We start from the raw sequence: 27,184 nt of genomic DNA on the forward strand, positions 1-27,184 counted from the left end.
GCCCAGCTCCTTATCCACATCCTTATCTACCTCCTGTGGAGTAGCTACTGTTATCCTCATTGCACTAGTGAGAGAGAGGGGTTCTTGCCCAGGGTTACACAGGTATTAAATGACAGAGTCAGGACTAACTCTCAGGCCTGAGTGCTCTAGAGCCTCTGCTCCTTAATGTGCTTGCTTAGCCTTACCCTCTTCCCATGTGTCTGGGGAAGTCCTTTGGTCCTGGCTCTGGGTGGTCCTCTAAGGCCTCCATCAGCACTGAATTAGTTTCTTCTTAGTGCCAGTGCTTGTTTTCCCCTGATCCAACTAATTACTAGATAGACACCTGAAGCACAGTATATTCATGTGGGTAGGGTGAAGGAGAGCCTAATTCAGGCCCCTTTTTTTGCTAAATTATAATTTGCTAGCATTTTTAGAGCCCTGAATTTATCAAGAAAATCAGACCCAGGGGCCAATTATGACTAGATGGAGGAAATTTGAGAACAAGCCCAGGACCATCTTGTGTCCCATTCTAAGAAATTATCATTGACAGGTCCAGGGATTTGGCTCCGTGGCACTGTGCCTGCCTTGAAAGTGCAAGGTTCAGAGTTCAGTCCTCAGTACCAAAAAAAAAAAGAAATTAATTGCATTTCATTCCCTTGAGAAAGGATCCCACACAGAGACTAAGAACAAACTCCAAGTTTGATTTGAAGGTCAATTCCTGTGGAAGTCCATACATGACTAGGCATCCTGCCTCTTCTCTCGTGCCCAGAGAATATGCTTTACTAGTACTATCTAGTTCCCCTTCCCAAACCTACGTTTGCAGTTACTTGTCAGAATGTCTCCTTTGCTTTCCACTAGGCTCCCAGTTTGATGTGCTAGGAAAGCATATGAGAAAAAGGAAGAGGTCACAAAACCTCTAAATTTCAGCCATCTCTTTTTGAAGATCAAGTGATATCTTTACCAAAAAGTTCATTTTCGCTGCTGGTGCAATTGTTGCCTTTGTTTCTGTGTTTTGTCTCCACTTCTGTATATTTGTAAAGGCACAAGTCCACATGAAAGGAAATGCTGGTGTTAACTCAAGCTGCTGTGCAGTATAGCTGTGCGTGGAATTATTTATGGACCCAAATACCTTCTCTCTATATAATTTCTGTAGACTAAAAGCAATTAGGTACCCCAGAATGGCTGCTGTTCTTCCTTAGCCAGATAAAAAAGCTTTCATTCCAGTTGAGCATGGATTACACATGCTTATAATCCCAGCACTCTGAAAGGCTGAGACAGGAGGATCACAAGTTTGAATCCAGCCTGGGACAACTTAGTGATGGTGAGTCCCTATCTCACTAAATGGGAAGGCCTGGGTTCAATCCCGTTTCAAAAACCAACAAAATAAAAACCCTTAGTTCTTTTTTATTGACTTTATGTAGTCCCATATACCTATGGAGGTTTTCATATCTCTAGGTGAAAATTATTTTTATTTTAATTATTTTTTTAAAAGGGAAAGCATTTAGCTTTTGAAAAAAAAAATTTTTTTTTAAGAGTAGGAAAAATTTGTTGGGAGAAAGAAAGCTTCTGCCTAAGAGAGACAGAAGGGGGACTGGAAAGTGAGTTGCCCACTCACCCCACTTTTCAAAGATGTTTTATACAGCAAAGCCATATGGTGAGGCGGGTACAAAGTGGGACAAAACTATAAGACCCAGTGGAAATTTACCAGCTGGGCATGAGGTGGGACAAAACCACGACCAACCAATAAGATTACAAGTACAGTCACCCAGGTAATATTGATTAAATGGGGATCAAATGGGAAGACAAGTCACATACAAGAAATTTTCCATTTAGAGTATCAGTCACTGCTATCTATCTCTAGGGGAAGTAGTACCTCTTTTCCTTTTTATAATGCTAACCAGTGAATGTGCCTCAGTTGTTCTCCATGTTGGTTCTTTGCTGTGTTGGTTCTTGGAGGGCTGGCGCCTTAAGGGAGGCCCTGTCTACCTGCCAACAAGATACCTAATTAATTTACCTATCTATAGTATTCCCTCCTCTGAAGAAGTACCCCTAACTGCTGTGAGAGGGTAAAGGGTGAGGACAGGTCTGGCTTCTTCCAGCTGAAGAGGGTTGTGGTTGTGATCAGCGGTTACAGTTACTCTACAGAGAGTCTTATCTAAAGGCCCTCAACATGTGCCAGGCATTGTCATCTTGGTAGTCATATAGCTTTGAGTCAAAAGATGTAGGATCCTGTAGGAAAGGTTCCTTCATGTCCTGGATTCTTTGTTGACCTTGAGGGGCCAGGGCCAAAATATTGGCTGTCCTCATAGCCCAGTTACCTTTCTAGTTTTGGTCTCCAAAATGTCCATCTTAGTATGGAATAGTCTTTCGGTCAAAGACCTCCATCTGATCCCAAGACATTAAATGACATAAAGAAAACTCTTTGTTATCCTTTAGTAGGATGCCATCTTCAGTAATCTCGGTAGAAGACCTCCAAAATGATACAGGGGGAAGAGCTGTAACTCCCAAACTTACTAGATATCTGAAATGCAAGTTCGTGTTCTCTAAAATTGAAGAATGAATTCTAGGAACAACAGAGGTTAAGAGTAGGAAAAATTTATTGGGAGAAGGAAAGCTTCTGCCTAAGAGAGACAGAAGGGGGACCGGAAAAGGGGTTGCCCCTTGAAAAAAATTTTTGTACATCTTTTTCATTTTTTAAAATCCTTTATATCTTAGGTCATACTGGTTTTCACAAATCTCTTCTAGTTAATGTCGACTCAGCATTAATTAACTTAACTCTACTTTCCCGAGCACTAATGGAAATACTGGATTATAACCAATCTAATACTCTCTGGACATTCCATTACACATTTTGCTCAGTGTGATTTAAGGCAGTTTATAATCACTCCTTGCAGTCTTGAGGCCAGTTTTCAATTCATGAGACTCATATATCCTGGCTAGTTTTAATTAATTTTGCAAGGAAGATGCCAGGAGATGCAGTATTAAATGCTTTCTTATAATCAGGTTGTTTCATCTATTGGGTTCTTGTCAGTCACTAATCTTATAATTTTATCATAACAAAATACAAATTTTTTTGTGATAGTTTGTTCTTTATTCTTGTTCTTTAGTGTTTTGCACTCATAGTTTGGATAACCTTATATTTTTGGTTGTCATAATTGATATGGGGGAACTTCTCTAGATTTTTAACAGTAATGGCTAGAATTCATTTTTTAACATTAGAATTTGGGGATAGGCTTTAATTGGTATCACATTGTATTCTATTTTCATGGTCTTTTTGGGTGATTATATCAGCTGGGATCCAGTTGGGAGTTTGGTTGGTTGGTTAGTTGGTTGGTTGGTTGAGATGAGACATAATGATCTCATTATGCAGTCCTGGCTGACTTTGAACTTGCTATTCAGGCCAGGCTATTATCAAACTTGTGACTCTCCTGCCTCAGCTGTCCCAAGTGCTGGCATTACAGATATGTGCCACCATAATTGCCTCTTGTTGGAAGTAATTTGAACAGGAGAAATTTGAAGAATTGTTAAAGAGACGAAAGGTGGTTAACTTCTGAAGGGGTAAAAGAAGAATCTAAGGTGTACAAGTATAGCAACTGCCAGTACCGCAGAGCAGGACAAAAAATGGGGAGTTAGGAGCTGAAAGACAGTAAATGAGTGACTGGCCCCATGATAAGAGCTTTGTAAATTTCAGTCTTAAAAATAAGTTCATTTTGTAAGATGCATAGTTTTTGTTTCGTTTTATTTTTTAAATAGATGTTTATTTAAAGCAAGGTGCACTTGTAACTTTTGTACAGTACATACTTGGCTGCGTAGCTCTCACTACCTAGACAATGCTGCTTGAGTCACTGTTTAATGTAGGTATAAATGTCCCCTAAAATTCTTTTGGCTACTTTTCAATAAATAGGGATTAACATATTTTCAAAATTTTAAAAAGTCTGATAATAATTGAAAGGACAAAAGTATGAATGTAAATAAAAGATGGCTCTCCCAACCTCTTAGCCACATAGCATTTCCAAATTTCCTTTCTGACTAATTCTCTCTTCTACGGTTTCATTTTTCTTAAACTGTTACTCTCTTCCAACTGTTTTAGTCACTTTGAACTCTCCTGTTTCTGTCTTCCTTTAGCATCTTTCTCACAACTGCATAATGGGATACAATACCCAACACCCACAACTTAAAGGACAGGATGTTTATTTTGGCTCATGTTTTTAGTCCATGGTCTGCTGGTTCCAAGCAGAGATGGCCTGGGCAGAGGAAAGCTACTCATGTCATGGTGACCAAGAAGCAAAGAGAGAGAGAGAGGCGAGGAGCCAGGGAGGGAGATATGTACCCTTCCAGGTCACGCCCCCAATGACCTGCCTCTTTTGACCAGACCCCACCTCCTAACAAGTCACTTAGATCTCAAACTTGATTTACCTTCCAAAAGCCCCACTGATGGGCACATAAGGCCTTTGGGAAACATCCTTGTTCTAAACCTAGAGAACAGGAAATAAGACAGCAACAGCAGATATTGGAAGCTGGGAAGTATACGGACTTAGCAGACCAGGAAAAACCATACTGTGAGGAAAGCCAACCTCCAACCTAGTTCACAGTGTAGTGGTACCTTGATACTTCTCATTCATTGGTTCCAGGAGGCACAATGAGTACTGAAAACAAGTACCAAACAAATTGTTTTAGCTAAAAGCGTAGGAAGTCATGAGGCCATTGACACTGAGAACTGCACATTGAATACCAGAGTCTATGAGTTTCAGTGCAGCTGAGTACCAAGGTATGATGTACTCCAAAAGGCTAGCTTTGAACTCATGGCAATCCTTCTGTCTCAGCCTCTGGAGTGCTGGGATTACAGGCATGCTCCACCACACCCAGCCAAAAGGCTAAGGATTTGTGATACCAGGTGAAAAGGTTTAAATAAGGAGGAATTAAGTCTGTTTTAGAAGTAGTCAGTTACATAGCTCACATGCTTTATTTTACCCTACCAAGGACTGGAGCATTATTCTCTAAAGAGAGTAAAAACAAAGTGGTTCTTCAACTAGTAGACACCAGACCAGCTGAAGATGGGGGTTTGTACTGAAGATATAATTAATTATGCACGCTGTATGTTAAGACCTCCCTGGCCTCTCAAGCCAGCCCTTCATCTTCCAGTTCAGAGATTTAGAAGAAACTTCTCTGGGAATCAGAGCAGCCCAAGAAGAATAAAAGGTCTGACATTAGAAGTTCTCCTACTGAACAGCCCGGTCATACTGAAGTGAAGCTCAAAGTCAATAAGCTCAACTCTTACTCTCAGAGTTTTCAAGCAGCTTCTTAGTGCTGTGGTCTTACATAGAAAAAACAAAACAAAACAAAAACAGTTAAGGATTACCAGTGCTTGAGAAAAGCCCCTAACATGAAAAAATAAAGAACAAGGGCAACAAATGGGAAAAAACAATTAGGAGAACACAAACTATGCCTTCAGAAAGATGAAATTGTTATGTTGTATGGTACCTCTCAATATCTTAAGATTCAGACTGCAGATAGACCCAGACTCTGTGATTGAATTAGAGAGAAATACTACAGAAGAAACTAAGCACACTAAAACCCCTGGGAAACAAAAAAGCATACCAGAAGGAAAAAGTAATTATAGTTTATTTTACTACGTGGCCTGACAATAAATAGGATTTATGTAATCAGAATAAGGTAGAAAAACTAAAAATTATCTAAGAAATGTTGCATATACAGTCATGTGCTGCATAATGACCTTTTTGTCAATGACAGGTTGCATATACGATGGTGGTCACATAAGATTACAATGGAACTACATATCTATAATCCTACTACTCAGAAGGCTGAGGCAGAAGGATTACTCCGAGTTTGATGGTGGCCTGAACTACATAGTGAGACCTTGTCTCAACAAACAAACAGAAAAAAATAATGGAGCTGAAAAATCTCTCCTAACGATGTTGTAGCCATCATAATGTCCTAGTACATAGTATGCATTCCTCATGTGCTTGTGTTGATGCTGTTGCGAATGAGCCTCCTGTACTGCCAGTTATATAAAAATGTAGTACACACTATTCAGTACAGTACATAATACCTGATAATGACCACAAATTACTATATTACTATAAATATATTACTGTATATATTTATTAAACTTTTAGTCATTTAGGGTGTACTTCTACTTATAAAAGAAAAAAATTTACTGTACTATAATATACACTATATTACACTAGGAGTGCTTTCAGGTATCTTATTTTACTGTGTTCCTTATTCGTATCATACTTAATTTTAATGTCATGTTATTTTGCTCATCAAGGCCCAGTCATTTATAGCCTAGTTGTATAATAGGTGATGCTGTCTTGGTTTGTATAAGTACACTATGCTGCCTACTTACCAATGAAATTAGCGTTTTCCACAGTGTGTCCCTGTTAAGTGACACATGGCTGTGGAACTCCCCAGAGGATGGGAGATGGGCTGTTTGCACGTGTATTGTGCGGTAGGAGGATGGATGGAGAAAAGAGCTAAAGTCACAGCTTTTTGTACTGGGGGAAGTCAATAGGTAAGTGCCTTGAAAAATCAAGAAGTAATACAGGCATGTTATTTAGTTATTTAGGAAAATAAACTGGGTGAAAGTGTTTGCCACTGGAAAATAGTTAATGGAAACTGTTTTTTAAAAAACTTTATAGAATTATTTGATTTTTTGAAAGATGTACACATACGATTTAATTGCTAAAGTATGTGAAATAGGTAATAGAGAAGGCAGAGACTGGATTTTGTAACATTTAGAGACACAGGCTAAATAACACTTAATAGCAAAATAAATGGAAACCAAAATAGGCAAAATGTATATAAATAGGCCAAAAGTAAAAGATGCCTACCTCTCTTTTATATAATGGAGTTAATTGCTTTGAATTAAAATGTGTTGCTTTTTAATAAAAAATAGTTTTGCTTTTTATATTATAAAACCTATGTGCCTAAACTTTGTCATAATCTAATATAAATAAGTCATATTGTGTTCTGGATGAGAAATAACTATTTCCATTCAGTACTGGGAGATAAAACCCCAGATTCAAGCTGTTAGCAATATGTTGGTGACAATTTGATTAAGGAATTTCATTTTTTCCTTTTTTCCTTCCTTTACTTTTCCTAATATTTATTTGAATTGCAACTCAGTAGGAAAAAAATAAAATTCTATATAAGGTCCTCTAAATATTGACCTCTGGTAACTGATAGGTTTTGGTGGGTGGCGTTTTACTTTTCTAACATGGGATTGAATTGTGCATGTAGCATTAGGTCTGGGTGATCTCTCTGGGGAGAGTGGAATTGATGGATCCTTTTTCTGCCAGTCTCGGGTGGCCTGTCAGGAGAGCAGGTGTTGCTGGGATGGTGCGTGCATTCAGGAGTTACAGTGCAAATCTGATCAAGACATATAATCCCAGACCACTCAGGCTGGGGCCTCTCCTGGGGAGGAGGCCAACATTGGTCTCCTATGCATTAAAAAAGTAGAGAGAGAGAAAAAAAAAAAGAAAGAAAAACTAATTATCAACCTACTGCAAATGTCATTCAACTCAGATCCCTGAAGGATAAAGGCCTAGGTAACAAATGTTTCAGGGAGAGAGTTGAGCTGTCACTTATCTTTTTAATGGATCTTCATATTTGGCTACAGAACCACATGCTATTTCTCCTTTTCATGTGATTCATCTGAAAAAATACTGAATGTAAACATTAAGGAATTGTACGATTTTTTATAAACCCTTTAGATTTGGACAGAATCCTCATGTCAAGGAGGATGATAAGGGGTTAGTTTCATTGCTCTGAAAGTATTCAGGGGATAGCTGTCCATTGACTTAGTTGTCCCCAAGACTTCACCTGTTTTTCCTTAGTTTTTTTTTTTTTTGATACTGGGGATTGAACTAGGGACCTTGTGCTTGCAAGGCAGGTGGAGGAACCACAGAGCTAAATCCTAGCCCTCCTTAGTTTTAATTACATGAGTTACATCTCATTTTGTCTGCTTTGACTAACTGAGACCATTGATCCATGTTCTATTCCAGAGGGCAGAGTTAGGAATAATGGGGGGAAATTAGGAGTTGGGTATTTATGTAATCATTCATTCATTTATTGCAGTGTTGTTTGTTTGTTTGTTTTTTGGAGAGAGGGTCACCATGTAATTCAGGTTGACCTTGAACTTACTATGTAGCCCAGGTTGGCCTCAAACTCATGGTGATCCTCCTGCTTCAGCCTCCCAAGTGCTTGGATTACAGGCATGCACCACCACACCCGGTGTGCTGCAGTATTAAGGAAGAAATTTCCAAATGCCCAGAGATTAAATGAACTCTCAAAAAGGTGCTGCATTCCTCATCAGTGGAAATGCTCTGGCAGAACTCTGTGACTAGCTTCATGGGATTGGGTGGGAGCACAGATTAGCTGATCCCAGATACTCATTCATAAGAATTAATGAATCTGTGCTTTGGCTTTCAGAAGATCTACAAAATAGTCTCCTTAATTGTTCCATTTTTACAATATTCCTATTCTCATAGTCTTCTCTTTTAACAGTTGTTATTTGTTAATGAGACTAGTGGTGCTATTAGTATTTCATTTGAATTAGTGTTTTGATAGGAAAATTAATGAATTTTTAAAACTCTATTTAGAGTAGAAGAAAATATACTTAATCTGAAGCTTGAATGACTTAGATAATAGGAGCACTTTGTGGATAGAGAAAGTTGTTAAAATTTAGATAGAAGTATGAAACAGCTGCTTTTACAAGCTCTGAAAGTAAAACTTTGGGGACAGGGGAAAGGGGAGATCTTGTTATGTTGCCCAGGCTGGCCCCAAACTCCTGGGCTCAAGTGATCCTTCTGCCTCAGCCTCCTGAGTAGCTGGGACAACAGGTATGTACCACTGCCACCTGGTAGAACTTCTGAAATCATTAGCTTGAGATTTTGTCACATCTTTCAAACAGGACTTTTATGACATTAGAAAGTTTCTTGCTGCCCTGTTGTGAAAAGTGACATAATACTACCTGTTAACTCTGCTTAGTTAAGTGATTTTTCTCTGAATTCCCTAAGACTGGACCCTTTCACACTATTAGGACTTCTATATCTTCTTCAGATTCTCAAGCCTAATTATGAGATTTCTTCCTTTTTAATGAATTTCTGAGGCAAATATGAAATACTAATTTATCTGGTTACCTGACAGAATTTTTAGTGCTACATTTTGCCAAATGACAACCTTGAAGCAAACAGACAAACAAACAAAAAACTTCTTAGTTAGGTGAACTCTACAGTATCCTATTTGACTTTTGAGAAGTTGCCTTGGAGCTTAAATGTGCATTTTCTTTCTAATTAAAAATAGAAGAGATTGAAAAGTTAGGCTTTCTTCTTTTCAATTTGATGCTTGGTAATAAAACTTTAATGATGAGTAATCTTTGCCCCATCCTTATGTTCTCTTCCTTCTTTTTCTGATATTATTTTTATCAAAAGTAATCTTCTAGTGGAGTGTAATGGTGCATGCCTGTAATCCCAGCACTCTGGGAGGGTGAGGCAGAAGGATCAAGAGTTCAAGCCCATCTGGGGCAATTAGGAACTTAGCATGACCCTATCTCAAAATTTTTTTATAAAGGGGAGGGACAGACACTGGGAATGTAGCTCAGTGCAAATGCCCTGTGTTCAATCCCCATTACTACCAAAGAAAAAAATGTGATTTCTTTCTTTTCTGAAAGCCCACTCTTCATGCGATAAGCCATAGGAAAGATAATAAGCACTCTGGATTTTAGCCTATTATTAAAAATCTATGTGGCAGGGTTGGGGACTTAGCTCGATGGGACTGAACCTGCCTGGCAAGCACAAGGTCCTGAGTTCGATCCCCGGTACAAAAAAAAAGAAAAAAGAGAAGTAAAGACTAGAAAAATCTATGTGGTATACATAAAAACAGAACTTAGATTATTTTAAAATTAGGCAGTTCAGGGTTGGGGATTTAGCTCACTGGCACTGCGCCTGCCTGGCAAGCACAAGGTCCTGAGTTCAATCTCCGGTATCCACCCCCAACAAAAAAGAAAAAAAAAATCAGCCAGTTCTGTTCAACTTGAATAATAATAGAAATCATATAAATATAAACTATCCAAAATGAAGCTCCAAGTCTTAAATGTTAAAAACAAAATTAATAGAGCCTTCATGGAACAATATCAAGCAGCTCAATTTTAACTGGAGTTTCAGAAGAAAAGGAGTTGGGAACAGGCCGGAAAAAAATACATGAAGAAGGACCAGGGATGTAGCTCAGTGGCACGAGGCCCTGAGTTCAATTCCCAGTACCAAAAACAAAACAAAACAAAAAAAACTAAGCCTTCAAAAATATATGAAGAAGTAAATGGCACAACTATCATAAGGAGGCTAGTGAAACCCAATAAGGAGGGCCAGGGATTTAGCTCAGTGGCACCAAACCTGCCTCGCAAGTGCAAGGTCCTGAGTTCAATCCCTGTTACCAGAAAAAAAAAAAAACCCAGTAAGAAAGACAACTACACCAAGATGCATCAAAATACAATTGTTGAGGGCCGAGGATTTAGCTCAGTGGTTTCACTGCCTGTTGCACAAGCGCAAGGACCTGAGTTTGATCCCTGGTCCAAAACAAACAAACAAACAAACAAAAAAATACAATTGTTGAAACCCAGTGATAAAGAGAAAAATTTTAAAGCAGGCAGAGAGAAAAGACATGCAGAGGAAACAAGGAAAGCAGATTTATTGCTTCAAAGTATGAAGCCAGAGATAATGGAATGAAATCTTTCAAATATGAAAAGGGAAAAACTCAGTTGTCAGCCTAGAATTTCATATTCTGCAAGAATATTCTTCAAAAAATAAAGGCAAAATAAAGACATTTTCCAGTCAAATAAAAACAAGATGATTTGTCTTCAGTAGATGTACACTATAAGAAAGCTGTTCAAGGCAGAGGTAATAAACCAACAGTGGAAATATAATGGGATACTAAAAAATACTTTGTTGATCCAAAAGAAAGTAAAGATAGGAACAAACACTTCAGGGAGCAGTTAAAATAACTAACAAGATGATAGATATAAACCAAGCCATACCAAGAATTAAATATAAATATCTAACACACCAGTTAAAAGACAGATTATCAGGTAGGGTTTATGAACTTTAAATGTAAAGACATGGATAAATTAAAAATAAAAGGTTAGAGGGCTGGGGCTTTAGCTCAGTGGTTCTGCCACCTGTCTCGCAAGCGCAAGGACCTGAGTTTGATCCCTGGTACCAATAAATAAATAAATGGTTAAAAAAAATCCCATGCAAACATTAATATAAAAGTTGGAGTGGCCATATCAATATCAAAGTAGACTTCAGAACTAGGTTTTTACCAAGGACAGGCATTTCATGATAAAGTCTCAATTCATCAAAAAACAACAGAAATTAATCATTCCAAAAGCTCATTATTTTTTTTATTTTTGGTACCAGGGATTGAACTTGGGAACTTGCACTTGCAAGGCAGGTGCTGGAACCACTGAGCTAAACCCCCAGCCCCCCAAAAGCTCATTCTTTACAGTGATAATGTAAATGGGTAACTCTCTAACTAGACTGATTGAGTTAAAAAAAAAAAAAGGCACAAATTACCAATATCGGAACTGAAAAAGGAGTCACCATTATAGGTCCTACAGGCAATGGCAGGAAAATATAGAAGTTTTATTCCACTGAATTTGTTGGCTTAGGTGAAATGGGCAATCCCTTGAAAAATGCAAATTTTTAAATTGACTTTAGAAGATAGAGAAAACCTCATTAGCCTTACATCTAGTTAAAAAAATTAAATTTATAATTAAACTTCATAACCCAAGTTCAAGTTCATATGGCTTCAGTTGATAAATTCTGTTAAATATTCAATGAAGGATTAGTATCAGCCCTCATAATAAACAGTGTTTTGGGGCTGGGGATTTAGCTCAGTGGTTCCACCACCTGCCCTGCAAACACAAGGACCCGAGTTCGATCCCCAGTACCAATAAATAAATAAATAAATAAATAAATAAATAGTGTTTTTAAATGGGTAGAATATTTGAACTGACACTTCATATCGCTTCTCAGCCTTTTGGCTAAGATCAAGTGAACTGACACTTCACAAGAGAAATAAATAGCAAGGCATAGTGCTACACACATACAATCCCAGAGGATTGAGGCTAGAGGATCACAAATTACAGGCCAGCCTGGGCTACATAGGGAATTTAAGGCCAGGCTGGACTACATAGTAGGATGTTGTCTCAAAGAGAGAGGAATGGGAAGGATTGGTCAGTGAACATGTAAAAATATCCTGAACATTGTTAGTCAACAGGGAAATTATATTTGCAAAGTAAAACCATAATGAGATACCACTGTATACTCATTAGAGAGCTAAAATTTAAAGGTGGATAATAACAAGTGTTGGAGAGGGTATGGAACAAGTGGAATTCATACATTGCTGATAGGAATGTGAAATGATGTAGCCATTTTAGAAAAGTTTGACAATTTATTATAAAGTTAGACAAACATTTACTATGTAACCTAGCAATCTACTCCTAATTTTTTCCTCAAGATGCATGAAAACAGGAATCTTACCATGTGTGGTGGCACATGCCTGTCATCCCAGCACTTGGAAGGCTGAGACAGGAGGATCGCTGTGAGTTCAAGGGCAGCCTGGACTACATAGCGAGACCTTGTCTCAAAAAAAAAAAAAAATCAGGGCCGGGGATTTAGCTCAGTGGCACCGCGCCTGCCTCGCAAACCCAAGGTCCTGAGTTTGATCTTGGTACCAGGAAAAAAAAAAATTCATGGCAGTTTTACTCATAATAACTGTAAATCTGAAACATCTTGAAAGTCTATCAGTAGATAAATGAATAAACAAATGTATTGCTTTATATCATACAATGGAGTAGTACTAAAAAGCAACAAACTATAGATACATGCAATAATATGGATGAATATCTGAAATGTTATGCTGAAGAGTATATACTATATTATTTATTACATAAAGTTCTAGAAAAGGCAAATGTAATCTATAGTGACAAAAGCAGATCAGTGGTTGCCTAGAACTAAGGGTGATACTAAGTTTGCAAAAGGGCATAGGGCAGTAGTGGTAAACCTATGACACCTGTTTTTTTTTAAAGGCAAAAGATCTTAATGCATGAGTTGTTTTTTCTAAACTAAATACTCAGTATTCAGGTTCAATTGCAATATTGGCACTTTGGGATAAATAAATGGGGTTTGGTTTCCAGTATGGGCACTCGTCTCTAAAAAGTTTCACCACCATTGGCATAGGGAATGATTTGGGTTGATAGGTATAATTTAGGCATGAATAGGTTATGTCATATGGCTTGTGGGACAGAATACAACTTGTTCTGAGTAAGACATAAGCATAATATCGCTGGGCGTGGTGGTGCATATCTGTAATCCCAGCACTTGGGAGACTGAGGCAGAAGAATTGTCACAACTTCCGCCAGCCTGGGCTGCTTAGTGAGTTCAAGGCCAGCCTGAACTGCATAGCAAGACCTTGTCTCGAAAAAAAGCATAATATCAAAGTCGGCAGTGAGGAAAGAGGGCACTTTATTGGAACTGAGAACTTTGCCACATAAATGTATTAAGAATGTGGTCAAGCTTTTTACCAAGATGGCCCCGAAGGCGAAGAAGGAAGCTCCTGCCCCTTCCAAAGCTGAAGCCAAAGCAAAAGCTTTGAAAGCCAAGAAAGCAATGCTGAAAGGCATCCATAGCCACAAAAAGAAGAAAATCCGCACGTCACCCACCTTCCACCGTCCCAAGACACTGCAGCTCCGGCAGCAGCTGAAATACCCTTGGAAAAGCACCCCCAGGAGAAACAAGCTTGACCGTTATGCCATCATCAAGTTCCCCCTGACCAAAGAGTCGGCCATAAGATAGAGGACAACAACACACTCATATTCATTGTGGATGTCAAGGCCCAGAGGCACCAGATCAAACAAGCTGTGAAGAAGCTGTATGACATTGATGTGGCCAAGGTCAATACCCTAATCAGGCCTGATGGAGAGAAGGTGTATGTTCGACTGGTTCCTGATTATGATGCTTTGGATGTTGCCAACAAAATTGGAATCATCTAAACTGAGTCCAGCTGGCTAATTCTAAATACACATTATTTTCACCATTAAAAAAAAAAAAAAGAATATGGTCAAATCAGAAAATAATTCCACTCAAATATCCGCACAGGACTGAAGGCCAAGTAACTAACTAGTGTGACAATTATGGAGGCTCTTATGGAATCTGTGAAAAATTAGGTAACTGTTTTAACTTTCTTAGTGACTGAATATTTCCATCTCTTTAAAGTGAATGCAAAAAGATTTAGAACTCCTAATCCTGTATTGTGTTCAATAAATATACACGGAATGAACCAATTATATTTATTGATTGATTTTTTTTTGAGACAAGGTCTTGCTTTGTAATTTGGACTGACCTTGAACTCAACTATGTAGCCCAGGCTGGCCTCAAACTAGCACTAATCCTCCTGCCTCAGCCTCCCAGTCCTAGGATTACAGGCGTGTGCCACTACCCTGGCTAAATGCATGAATTTTAAAAAGAAAACATCGGGCTGAGGATATAGCTCACTGATAGAGCATTTGCCTGGCATGCACAAGACCTAAGGTTCAATCCCAAGGTTCAGTCCCAAGCATCAGGGAAAAAAAGAAAAGAAACAGACTGGGGATTTAGCTCAGTGGCACCACACCTGCCTCACAAGTGCAAGGTCCGGAGTTTGATCCCGGGTACCAAAAATAAAAAAAAGAAAAGAAACTGTCAACATTATTTCTCTTAGTACCTTTAGCAGGTATGAACACACAAAGTCTATAACTGAATGCTTTTTGTATAAATGAAGTTAGCTATATTGTTCATAATCTGAGTTAGGATTGCTGATTCAGTTCGTATTATATTTGACCAATTATTACTTAGATTAGAGATTGCTTAGATTTTAGAGCAGCATTAATCTTTCACTTTACACATTTTGATATGTTTAAGTATTTTTTTCTTTAATGCATTTTCATTAATCTAATTACCTATATTAAATCTAATCAGTGACTTCCTGGGATGAATATCTAGTCATTAAACAAAGGGTACATTTTCAAATAATTATTCATATTGTCTAAATAATCTAAATGCTATACTTATTTTAATTCAAAGTATAGTGCTTTTGTTTTCTGAAACAGTGTATCATAAATACAAATTCTGATATTATTTGAATTTAAACAGAATTTACCAAGTATATTCCTTTTTGAAGTATATGGCAGTAATGTTCAACACCCAAGTTTACTATCAAGAACACTGATTGGATCAGGGAGTGGTGGTGCACACCTGTGATCCCAGTACTAGGGAGGCTGAGGCAGGAGAATTGCCACAAGTTCAAAGCCAGCCTGAACTATATATATCAAGACCCTGTCTCAAAAAACAAAAACAAGAATATTGATTGGTTAGCTTTTCAGTCAATTCTTTAGCAAAAAGAAATAGAAGGAAAGGGCAGGTTTCCTCTGTGCTTCAGGTGACAGGGAAGAAATGGCAGCTTGTGTTCTCAGTGGAGGCACTCAGCTCCTCTTGCCATGGGTTTCCTTTATTGAGTAAGTCTCTATCGAAGATTTGACTTTGAGCCTAAAGGCTTTTTATATCTCTGCATTTAATTTTTTCTTGGCTCTATACATCTTTTTTTTTTCCTCAAAAGCACCTTAGTTGATGTATTGATCATAAAATTCACCCACTTAAAGTACATAAGTCAGTGAGTGTGCGGCTGTTACCACAGTCTAATTTTGGAACATTTCCATTATCCTACAAAAAAACTCCATACCCATTCATAGTCACTCCTTATTCCCCTAGTTCCCCCAACCCTGCCCTGCAAAATAATATCCCATTATATGGGCGTACTTCATTTTATGTATTCATTCTTTGGTTGATGGGACATTTGAATTGCTTCTACTTTTTGGCTTTGTGAATAATACCACTACAAACATTCATATACAAGTTTTTGTGCCATCACCATTTTTTAGCATATAGCTTTCTTTTGATGTGTAGTGTGTTCATATATTATGTCATAAGATTTGCATTAGAACACCCCAGGTATAGTTTTAACTTAATGAGTACAACATATGTCATGCAATCGTCTGCATACATCTTACTAAACTCAAATGTTTATTAGTTTCTCCTTTGTCGTTTTGAGTCATTTAGAAACTATAATTGGGTAAGCAAAAAAAACCAGCCCATTTTGCTTTTCATCACCCTTGTTATTGGGCCATTTCCAGGAACTCGAGTTTGATATTTTTCTGTCTTGAGCTAGAATAGAGAAGATTGGCTTTGTGTGAATCCGTTTACAGTTGGTTGACTAACTTGGAAGACAAAAAGCTAAATGACAACAGTAGTCATCTTCTGTGTTGTTGTTGTTGAAATCTTAGTCTGGTTTTGGTTTTCTTAGAGTGAAACTTTGCAAAAAAGAGTCTATACACTTAAAGTGGCGAACACCTTCTGGAAATTAATTTCTCTGTTGACATTAACCTCAAAGATATATCATTGGCCAGGGATTTAGCTCAGTGGTTCCAGCGCCTGCCTTGCAAGCTCAAGGTCCTGAGCTCGATCCCCAGTACCAAAAAAAAAAAAAAGATATATCATTGACTGTACAGATGAAGTAGATGTACCCAGCAGCTCAAACTGAACCCGAGCAATCATTAAGAAAGAGGTTCAAAGAATGTGATTACTGAGAGGAGCCTTTAGGGGCATTTATTCACATTGTCTTCTTGCTGTTGACTCAGCTCTGGACTTTGAGGTTTATTTGTTGGAAACAAGACCCCTTAAGTCTGAGCTAGATTAGTGATTTATTAAAATCTAGCTAGATTAATATTAAAATAAATGCTTAGCAAATTATGAATTATTATAGCCCCTCCCCTCAAAAAAAGGTTTACTGTAGCTGAGGTTATGGGTTAGTGGTAGAGCACTTGCTTAGCATGTATGAGGTCCTGAGTTCAGTCCCCAGCACTGGAGGGAAAAAAGGTTTAGTCAAGACTAGGAATATAATGGGTTGAAACTCCTGCACTAGGGAAAAAAGTTTTTATATTTGGGTATGTTTGGTTACAGAAGTTCTAGGTTTTTGGAACTAACATGAATAGAGAAGGGAAAATTGATTTCAAGATTTGGCTATTTCATGAATTTGATCCATGTCAGTTTTATAAGCACAATAATTTTTAACTCATTAGGATAGTACCCTCCAACCTGGACTTTGTAAATCATTTCTTTCCTTTTTTTTTTTTTGTACCAGGAAGCAAACTCAGGACCTTGCACTTGCCAGGCTGGCACTGTGCCACTGAGCTACATCTCCAGCCCCCTCCCTTCAGTCTTGAGAGGAAACTAGACTTAGGAGCAAGTTAGTTGTGGTTTGGTTATTGCCAGTCACAGTTTTTTTGCTTAACAAAATATGAAAAAATGATTATAATTGGCTTATTTTCTGCTAAGTTTTGGAAAGGACAAATTTATTACTTGTGGTCTAATTTGTTAAAGTCAGGGCCATGTTTTCTACTACTTTAATATCCACAAGAAATCTTTATGCAATGCAGGATATTAAGAGAGTACTTGGGGCTTGTTCTGAGATTTCATTTCACCAGTGCCCTAGAGTTTCTACTAGGCGTAGTGCTGCATACCTGTAATCCCATCACTCGGGAGGCTGAGGCAGGAGGATCACCATAAGTTGTAGGCCAGCCAGGGCTACTCAGTGAGTTCAAAGCAGCCTGAACTACATAGCAAGATCCTGTCTAAATCAATCAATCAATCAGTAATACATACGTACATAGTTTCCTTCGCTTGCCTGGTTATTCCCAGATTGTAGTTTTCTTGAGGTTCAGTTCAAACATCACCTGCTTTCTAAAGCTTTTCTTGTCTGTCCAACCTAAGCCTTCTGCAGAGTTAATTATCTCCATTTCTGCCCTCGTAATGTGTTCTATATTCTCTTCTAGCTTTATGACTTTGCTTAATAATTATTTCCTAGGCTGCTGGCTCCAAGGCAGGATGGCATGACAGAGGGACATAGTGGAGGAAATGCTGCTCTTGTCCAAGCAGCCAGAAAGCCCGAGGGAACAGAGGAGCCAGGGAGTGAGATAAACCCTTTCAGGCACACCCCAGTGGGCCACCTTTTCCAGAGGCCTCATCTCCTAACAGCGAGTCAGGTATGCCACTCCCATAATTCAGTCACCCGCCAAAAGCCCCACTTACGAGTGCCTGAAGCTCTTGGTGGACATCTAGCTATAAACTATAACAGGACATAAAGCTACAGTTTGGGTAAAAATTCTAATCCTGGGCTGGAAGTATAGCTCAGTGGCAGAGCACCTGCCTAGCATGGACAAGGCCTGGGTTTGATCCCAATACAGAAAAAACAAAATAATTCTAGTTCTTTGGCTAAATGTTTTAACCCCCCCCTTTTATGCTCATATTTTATAGCTCATATGCTAAAAGATAATGACCCCCCTTGTGCTTTATGTTATAAAAATAAAGTGCCCTGTGATCATAATTTTGAGAATATAAAAGAACCTTGCGTCCTCTGTAAGTAATGAATTAGAGCTTCAGAGAACTGGAAACAAAATCAAAGATCCTGGAAAATGTAGATTAATGCTTCTCGAGTGTTAACATGCATTAGAATCACCTAGGGTGTGTTAAAAGATCTCAAATAAGGCCTGAGAATGTATGTGTTTAAGTTCCCAAATAATGTTGATGTAGTTGGTCCAGGGATCACCTTTGAGGACCACTTATATAGCACATTTAACTAACCTCCCTACAAGACATCAGATTATTGAAATAAAGTCTGTTCCTCATCAGCTCACCTGTTTAAGATGTTTTGTTTTGTTTTTTGAGACAAGGTCTAGTTATGTAGTCCAGGCTGGCCTTGAACTCTGTATCCCAGGCTGGCCTCAAACTCACAGTGATCCTCCTGCCTCAGCCTTCTGAGTGCTGGGATTTATAGGCATGCACACCCAGCTAAGTTCTGAAGTTTCAAGAATGCATACTGTTACACAGAGTATAACATAATTTTCTCACTGAGCATATTTTTGTGTTCTAATTATTTTAATATAGTGATTCATGAATGTTGTAAATAAAATATTCAGAAACATCAAAATTGGATATTATGGAAAAACATAAGGTTAACTAGCTATTATTTCTAATCTGGAGGAAAATAACCACTACCATGTGACTTTGTAAGTAGACAGGTCATCCAATCACATTCTTACTTGATTGCAGTGTGGTTTTTAAAAAACTCACTAGCAAGTCAAGACAAATTTTTAGACCTTCATACTTGTGATTAGAGAAAAAAAGTTTTAAAATTAAGGCTTGGAAGCATTCTGTACATTGTACATTTTTTCCAAATTTGTTAGGGAAATTATCTTTAAAAGTTTCTTCCATTCATGAATTTGCTACCCAATCAGATTGAGGAAATGAACCATATATATATATATATAATATTATATATGTTTTTCAATTTTTTATATATGTTTTTCAGTTTTCACTTTTTATTATTACATGTTTGCAGTATATGATTATATTTCTCGTGGGGGTTGGTACATGTACATAACATTTTAATTCTTTTTTCATCTTTTCTTGGTCCTCTGCCTTCCCCCTCCCCATTTCTTGATCCCCTTCCCATTTGAGAAAGATCTACCTCCTTACTTCCTATTATCTAACTTTTATTTTGCTCTTTATTTAGATTTTGGGTTTCTTTTATAAGAGAAACCATGTGATATCTAAGCTTGTGTGTCTGATTTATTTCACTTAACATTATGGTCTCAAGGTGCATCTATTTTCCTTTAAAGAACTCAGGTTTATCTTTCTTTATGGCAAAGTAGTACTCCATTGTGTATAAATACCACATTTTGTTTATCCATTCATCTATTGACAGATACATAAGCTGCTTCCAAGATTTAGCTGTTATGAATTGTGCTGCTATAAACATGGTATACACATTTCACTGTAATTTTATATCTTTAACTCTTTTGGGAAGATACCTAGAAAGGGAGTAGCTAGGTCAAATGGAATTTCTAGTTCTAGTTCTTTGAGGAAACTCCATACTGATTTCCATAGTGGTTGTACTAGTTTACATTCCCACCAACAATGTAGAAGAGTTCTTTTTCCCTTTGCTTCCTCACCAGGATTTATTATTTGATTTCTTGATAATGGCTATTTTTTCTGGAGGAAGATAGAATCTTGTTTTAATTTGCATTTCTCTAATGGCCAGAGATGATGAACATTTTTGCACTGTGTGAAAGTGTCAAGCCAGGATTTACACCCAGATGGTGCTCTGGCTAACAGTTTTGCATATGTTTACCTGAGCATCATAGAGGGTATAATACACACACACAACTCTAGGATTTGTTTTTTAAAAGTTTTCTTTTGATTTTTCTGGTAGAAGTAGCCCAATTCAGTACAATGGCACATGAAAAACTAGATTTGCAAGTTTTGGAGGAGGTCAAAGTCAAGATGATCCATTATGGTAAAATACGTGTTTTCATAACAGAAGAGTGGTGTGGGTAGATGATGATGATGATAATGATAACTTTGACATTGGGCACGTGAGCCAAAGTTCCTGTGACAGTGAAGTGGAGCAAGAATAGGGCTGGGGATTTAGCTCAGTGGTTTGGTGCCTGCCTTGAAAGCGCAAGGTCCCGAGTTCGATCCCCGGTACCAAAAAAAAAAAAAAAAAAAAGAATAGACTGATACAGATACAGAGAATGAAGACCTCCTTCATTCAGATGATGAAGAACACAGCAATGTGAGTACATATTTGACTAGACAAAATGTTGCAAAATGGTCACACAACCAAATGGAACAATCCAATGTTAGAACTAGGTCTGAAAATATAGTGAAAGTCTTGGCAGGAGTGAAACATATTGAACAAAATGCCAGCACTGCCAATCAGTGTTGCAAATTATAACAGATGAAATGGTACAAGATGCTGTGAAATACACAAAGGGTGAGATACAAGTAAAACATTCTGTATGCAACAATAGCCATATTCAAAAATGTATTTATTATGATGCCTCACTAGCTGAACTGAAAGCATTCATAAGTCTGCTGTACTTAGCAGGGACTTCTCATGGTAATTGCAGGAATGTAAAAGACTTATGGGAAAGCTATCGGTCAAAATATGGCATAAAAATACATGCCCTTGTAAATGCAAAGACTTATTATGCTTTACTTTAGAAATTTACCCTGGAACTCAGCCATCAGGTCCTTATAGATATAGTAATAAACTGAATGATGCTGTGCAGAACAGACTTGTTGCACCCATCTCCCAAACTAATTGGAATGTAACATTCAACAGTTGGTTTATCAGCTTCCAATCAATGTTACATTTGCTAACAGAACACAAATTAACCAGCACAGGAACTGTATGCAGGAACAAAGCAGAAACTCCAAATGAAATGTTACAATTTCAGAAAGAGAATTGTGTAGTACAATCTTTAGATTTCAGAAAGATTTACATTGGCCTCATATATGGCAAAGAAAGACAAACTGGTACTGCTGATGTCAACATTACACCATGATAGAAATATTGATAGGGAAACCTTGACAAAATGGAAGCCTGAGATGGAAACTTTCTACAATAAAACCAGAGGTGGAGTAGATGTTGTTGATGAGTTATGCAGCAACTATGATGTTACTCAAAACACAAAGCATTGGCCAATGATTATGTTTTACTTGATCCTAAACATGTGTGGCATAGTTTGATAATTTACAAAGAAAATAACTAATGCAAAATACCACAGATAAATTTTCTTAGAGGATTGGGACTGGAACTCATAAGAGATCATTTACAGCAGAGGAAAAACAAAATGTTTCTGCCCAAAGAGAACTACACAAGAAAATTGTGGAGCACACTGGTGAGCTGACCGGTAAACAAGCAGGCACAGCATCCCAAAGACCTACTACGACAACAGGAAAACCCAAAAGATGTTAACTGTGCCCTACAAGAAAGGACAAGAAAACAAAACATATGTGCTATAAGTATAAGCAATACTTAGGTATAGAACATGCAATTTTCATGTGTGAAGACTGCCTTGGGTGTGACAGTTGAAGCAAAGATTATTTTTGTTGTAGAGTGCTATTGTTATTTTCACTGTAGTTCACATAGGTTTTTATTTCTGAAGTTAATTTTAGGTTTTGTAAGCAAATACACAGATGATGTGAAAATGCTGATGTCTATTCTAAGCACTTATTACATATTTGATATTTTATTAGTATCTTATTTCCTTATTTAGGTGTGATAATTGCAGTAAAGATTTTTTTTTGTAGAGTGCTATTGGTATTTTCATTGTAGTTCATATAGGAATTTATTTGTTGCCCTTTTTTAGACTTTGTACACCAAAAAACAGTGGATGTTGACAATTTTGATGCTTTTTAAATAAACAGTAAATGTTAAAAATGCAATTCTTGGGCCAGGGACTTAGCTCAGTGGTTCCACCACCTGCCTCACAAGCGTAAGGGCCCGAGTTCGATCCCCAGTAACAACAAAAAAATGCAATTCTTTGTTTTTGTGATTTTTTCCAGTTAAGCACTCATTGTTTAATAAAACTCAAAATTAAAATTATTAATTCATCAATAGAAATAGTCTAAAGAATAAATGTAGGTTTGACACACCCATGTGTCTGTGACTTTATGACAAAAGATGTGTTACGCTTCAGAGATTGGCCTGTAGTTCTCTATTTCATTTGGATCCTTGTCTGGTTTTGGAATAAGGATAATGCTAGGCTCCAAGAATGATTTTAGGAGTATTCCTTCCCTTTCAATTTCATTAAAAAAGTTTGAGAAGTGTTGGCGTTAGATCTTCCCTGAAGTTCTTGTAGAATTCATCAGTGAATACATTCAACCAAGAATCTGTTTCTTAGTTGGTAGGTTTTTTATTACTGCTTCAGTTTCATTGCATTGGATAATTCAGGGTTTTTATGTCTTCTTGGTTCAGTTTTGTTAATTCATATATATCTGGGAATCTATGCATTTCTTCTGAATTCTCCAATTTATTGGAGTACAGGTCTTCAAAGTAGTTACTAATACTCTTCTGGATTTTGGTGATGTCCCTTGTGATTTTACCTTTTTCATTTCTAATTGCACTGATTTGGGTCTTCTTTTCTTTCCTTTTTGGGATAAGATTGGCTAAGGGTTTGTTTTGCTTACTTTTTGAAAGAACCAGCTCTTTGATTCATTGATTGTTCTCAATTTCATTAACGTCTGCTCTGATCTTTATAATTTCCTTCCTGGTAATAGCTTCAGGTTTGGATTGTTCTTTTTTTTTTTTCTGGTACCAGGGATCGAACTCAGCTCCTTGCGCCTGGGAGGCAGGTGGTAGAACCACTGAACTAGATCCCTGGCCCTTGTTCTTGTTTTTCTAGAACCTTGAGGTACATGGTTAGGTTGTATATTTAGGTTCTCTCTGTTTTTGTGATGTGGGGATTCACATCTGTAAACTTCCCTCTTAGGACTGCTTTTATTGTATCCCATCATTCTGATATGTTGTACTGGCATTATCATGTGATTCTAGAAACTGTCTAATTTCTTCTTTGATTTCTTCTGAGACCCATTGATTATTTAAGAATATATTGTTTAATTTTCATATTTTGCATAGTTTTTGTGGTTTCATTTGCCATTGATCTAGTTTCACTGCAACTGTGATCTGATAATGTCTATGGGATAATTTTGATTCTTTTGCATTTACTTAAGCATGCTTTATTGGATAATAAATGGTCTATTTTGGAGAAATGAACCATACGGATGTAAAACTACAGTGCAAACAATTAAAAATAAAGTTATCAACTAGAACAAGTAATTTGTTTTAAATTGGATAAATCATCATCTATGAATTAAAGAGTGATCAAAGTAAAGTAGAATTAGTGGGGTTATCATTTATATATATGAGAGTATGAGGGTGTAGGAAGCTGCTGTGGGATGTGTAAACTTAATGTGATTTAGTTTGACTAGTGAGTTTGAGTTAAGCTGTTCCTTTTGTAATTGATTAGCTATCAGCCTGGGCTAAACCTTAATGTTAGTCCTGCTACTACTTCAAAAGCATCTTCTAAGAAGATTAAATAAATTAAGGACTTATTCTCTCCACTTTCCAAGAATCTTGAAGAAGCAACATGTTGAGGCAGTGAACTTCTCTCATAGCTGTTTTAGGGACAAAGTGAAAATTATGCTCTTAGAGTTGTCAGTATGATTTCTTAAATAATTAAGGGAGAGAGAGGTTGGAAGGAAGCAGCTTTATTACTAGACTTAACCTGAGTTCAATTTGGTAGATTTAAAAATACATATAATCCTCTTTTGATTATTGATCATTTGTAATTTCTTTCTCATTCAAAGGATTTAATGGCAGAAATAAACATTTGTGACATGAAGAGTTACCCGCCCCCTTTCTAAAGCTTTTCCTGTCCAACCATTTCTAAGCTGTCTGCAGAATTAATTATCCTCATCTCTGTTCTCTGGCCTGCTCTTCCCTGAGTACTCATTCATGTAGCTTCTAGCCCTATGAATTATATTGTGATGTAGAGTGATAATGAGAAAAGGCTGTATTTCCAGAGAAGTATTTGATGACATTTTCTTTTTATTATGGAAAATTTTCAAGCATATACTAACAAGAGTGAATGTATGAACCCCACATATGAAGCCCAACTTCAGTAATGGTCAAGTTGCTACTATTCTTCACCTGACTCCTTTATATTACACTTTTTTGTTGTGCTTATGTTGTTTGCTCAAATATTTTAAAGCTTTCTCCATTCATACCACTTCATCCATAAATACATTAGTATGTATTTCTAACCAAGAAATCTCCCCAAAATAATTCCATTATTGTCACACTTAATACCATAAAATAATTTTGTAACAGTGTCTGATTCAGTACATGACCAATTTGGCCCCAGATTATATTTTTCACCATTCATTTGAATCAGAGTCTAGAGAAGGTCTGCACATTGACATGAGCCAGGTCTTTTTAATCTTTCCTATAACTATGGTCCTCACTTCCTTTGGTGTTTTTTCTTCTGCTTCATAAGAAGGAAGCCCATGACATTCAGTTTGTTCCAGGTAGAGTGAAGATCAGTGGTTTCAGGTGGTATCAATAATAGAGTGAAAATAATTATTATTCTTATTAAATCAGCATCTATTTGACTTCTCTAAAATACAGTAAAAACAGAAGAAGCTGGGAAAATACTAGATTCTCCCTCTTTTATTTATACATTTTCAGAAAAATGAGTTGAAATGGCTGGGAGCTTTTTAAAAAGTATCATTGATGTTTAATATGCTTTGATCTATTAAAACCATTATTCTCGGGCCGAGGATTTAGCTCAGTGGTTTCACTGCCTGCTGCGCAAGTGCAAGGACCCAAGTTCAATACCCGGTACCAAACCAAACAAAACAAAACCATTATTCTCTTTCACTTCAAAACTATTCCATCTTCAATAACAAATGCTGGCAGAGGTGTGGGGAGAAAGGAACCCTTCTCCATTGTTGGTGGGAGTGCAGACTGGTGCAACCACTGTGGAAATCAGTATGGACACACCTCAAAGAACTAGGACTAGAGGTCCCATTTGACCCAGCTATTCCCCTGCTGGGTATCTTCCCCAAAGAATTAAAAGAATCATACCACAGTGATATATGCACCCCCATGTTTATAGCGGCACAGTTTGTAATAGTTAAAGCTTGGAAACAGCCCAAGTGCCCATCAACTGGAAACTGGATAAAGAAGGTGTGGGTTGTTTTTATAAAATGGAGTACTACAAAACTATTCCATCTTTAGTAGGCGTCTCTTCAGGTTGACTCCTGTATCTTTTACATGACCCTAGTAATCTTTGATAACTTCTTGCTTTCATGGATATAAGGATATCCCTGATTCATGTACTTCTCCAGACTTGAAATCTCATTCGTTTCTCCCGGGAAGCCTGGTTCCTTTTAATTAGAAATCTGGGCACTAATATCTATTGGGGTGGTTGTTGTTTGTTTGTTTGTTTTGGTACCGGGGATCAAACTTGGGACCTTGCGCTTGGGAGGCAGGCACCAGAACCACTGAACTAAATCCCCGGTCCTACTAATATCTATTGTTATTGGACAGTCATTGCTTCTAGGCAGTCTCCATGAACAAAGTTGGTAAATGGGGTTTGGGGGATTTTTTAAAAAAGAGAGAAAGAGATTAAATATCCTTGTTGATAATATGTCCAACTGATATATCTGATTAATTTCAAATTTTGTAAGGAAGGAAAAATGTGTTGATATGAAAGACTGTAACTGAAGAGGATTCACTTTAGTTGGGTGATCCAGGGGATATTTGGGCAGAGACATGATGAATAAAAATGATTAACACTACCATTTTTTACTTCCCTACTGTATGCCCAACTGTATGAAGGATTTTTTTTCCTCTTCTCTTTTTCTTCCTCTTTCTCCCCCTTTTAAAAAAAAATTTTTTTTTAGTACCAGGGATTGCCTGCCTGACAAGTGCAAGGTCCTGACTTCAGTTCCTGGCAGGGTGGGGATTCAAATCCTATGCAAGCAAAAGTTTTCTTTCATAAGTATTTAAAGTTCATATCAAACAAGCAAAAAGCTTATAGAGAAATATTACTGTATTCTTTTCTAGTATTTTATGCTTTTTTTTTTTTTCTGGTACCAGGGATTGAGCTCAGGACCTTGTGTTTTCGAGGCAGGCACAGCACCACTGAGCTAAATTCCTGGCCCTCTAGTATTTTAAATTAAATCCACAATATTGTCCAGTGAACTGTGTGTGAAGATTTATAGATATTTTCTTTGGTGTCTTAAACTACAACTAGCTGCAGTTAATACCTATGTACTAATTTAACAAACAGGGCCACCTCTAACAATATTAAAATAAGACGATATTATGCCCTGGTAAAAGAAAAATTCTCCAGTAACTATGGGAATGCTTGTACCATGAAGACAGCATCTTAAATCTTTATATAAGTCATACACAAAGTGTTATTTCGATGAAAAAATAGTGGTGTGAATAATACCTGTTCACAGGCGAAGACACTTGATGTATCTTGGGCCTCAATGTTTGTTGGATTTTGCAGTTTTGTGAGCAAGATTTGTATTTTTTTTTAAAGTTCTATATTTCTGTGTGTTCCACTTGATGTCAAATCTGTATTCTTAAATTGTAGAGATCCATTAAAAAAATAATCTCAGCCCCTCCTTCCTTCCCCCTACCCCCCACACTCATTTTGTATAATATGGTAATG

The 27,184-nt window shown here is 37.3% G+C and overlaps 1 protein-coding gene and 1 pseudogene across 3 annotated transcripts in view; both read left to right on the forward strand.

Annotated features, from left to right (window-relative positions):
- The window catches only part of LOC147822759 (large ribosomal subunit protein uL23 pseudogene), a 39,341-nt pseudogene extending 21,392 nt beyond the window's left edge, over window positions 1–17,949 (forward strand). The window contains exon 1 of the transcript XR_015444936.1: window positions 1–17,949. This exon is cut by the window's left edge and continues 21,392 nt beyond it. The product of XR_015444936.1 is annotated as a large ribosomal subunit protein uL23 pseudogene (transcript).
- Window positions 1–27,184, forward strand: part of Lin52 (lin-52 DREAM MuvB core complex component) — a 94,378-nt gene that overhangs the window by 54,975 nt on the left and 12,219 nt on the right. The window contains exon 6 of one of the 2 annotated variants that reach the window (XR_002390206.2): window positions 17,956–18,133. The exons of the other annotated variant lie outside the window; for it this stretch is intronic. The gene's annotated coding sequence lies outside the window, so the exon portion shown is untranslated. The remainder of the gene's footprint in view (window positions 1–17,955; window positions 18,134–27,184) is intronic. 2 annotated transcript variants of the gene reach the window in all.

Source organism: Heterocephalus glaber, unplaced genomic scaffold, assembly GCF_053883595.1.
Source record: "Heterocephalus glaber isolate CG9 unplaced genomic scaffold, H.glaber_assembly_v1.0 deba00001608, whole genome shotgun sequence".
Lineage (NCBI taxonomy): Eukaryota > Metazoa > Chordata > Mammalia > Rodentia > Bathyergidae > Heterocephalus > Heterocephalus glaber.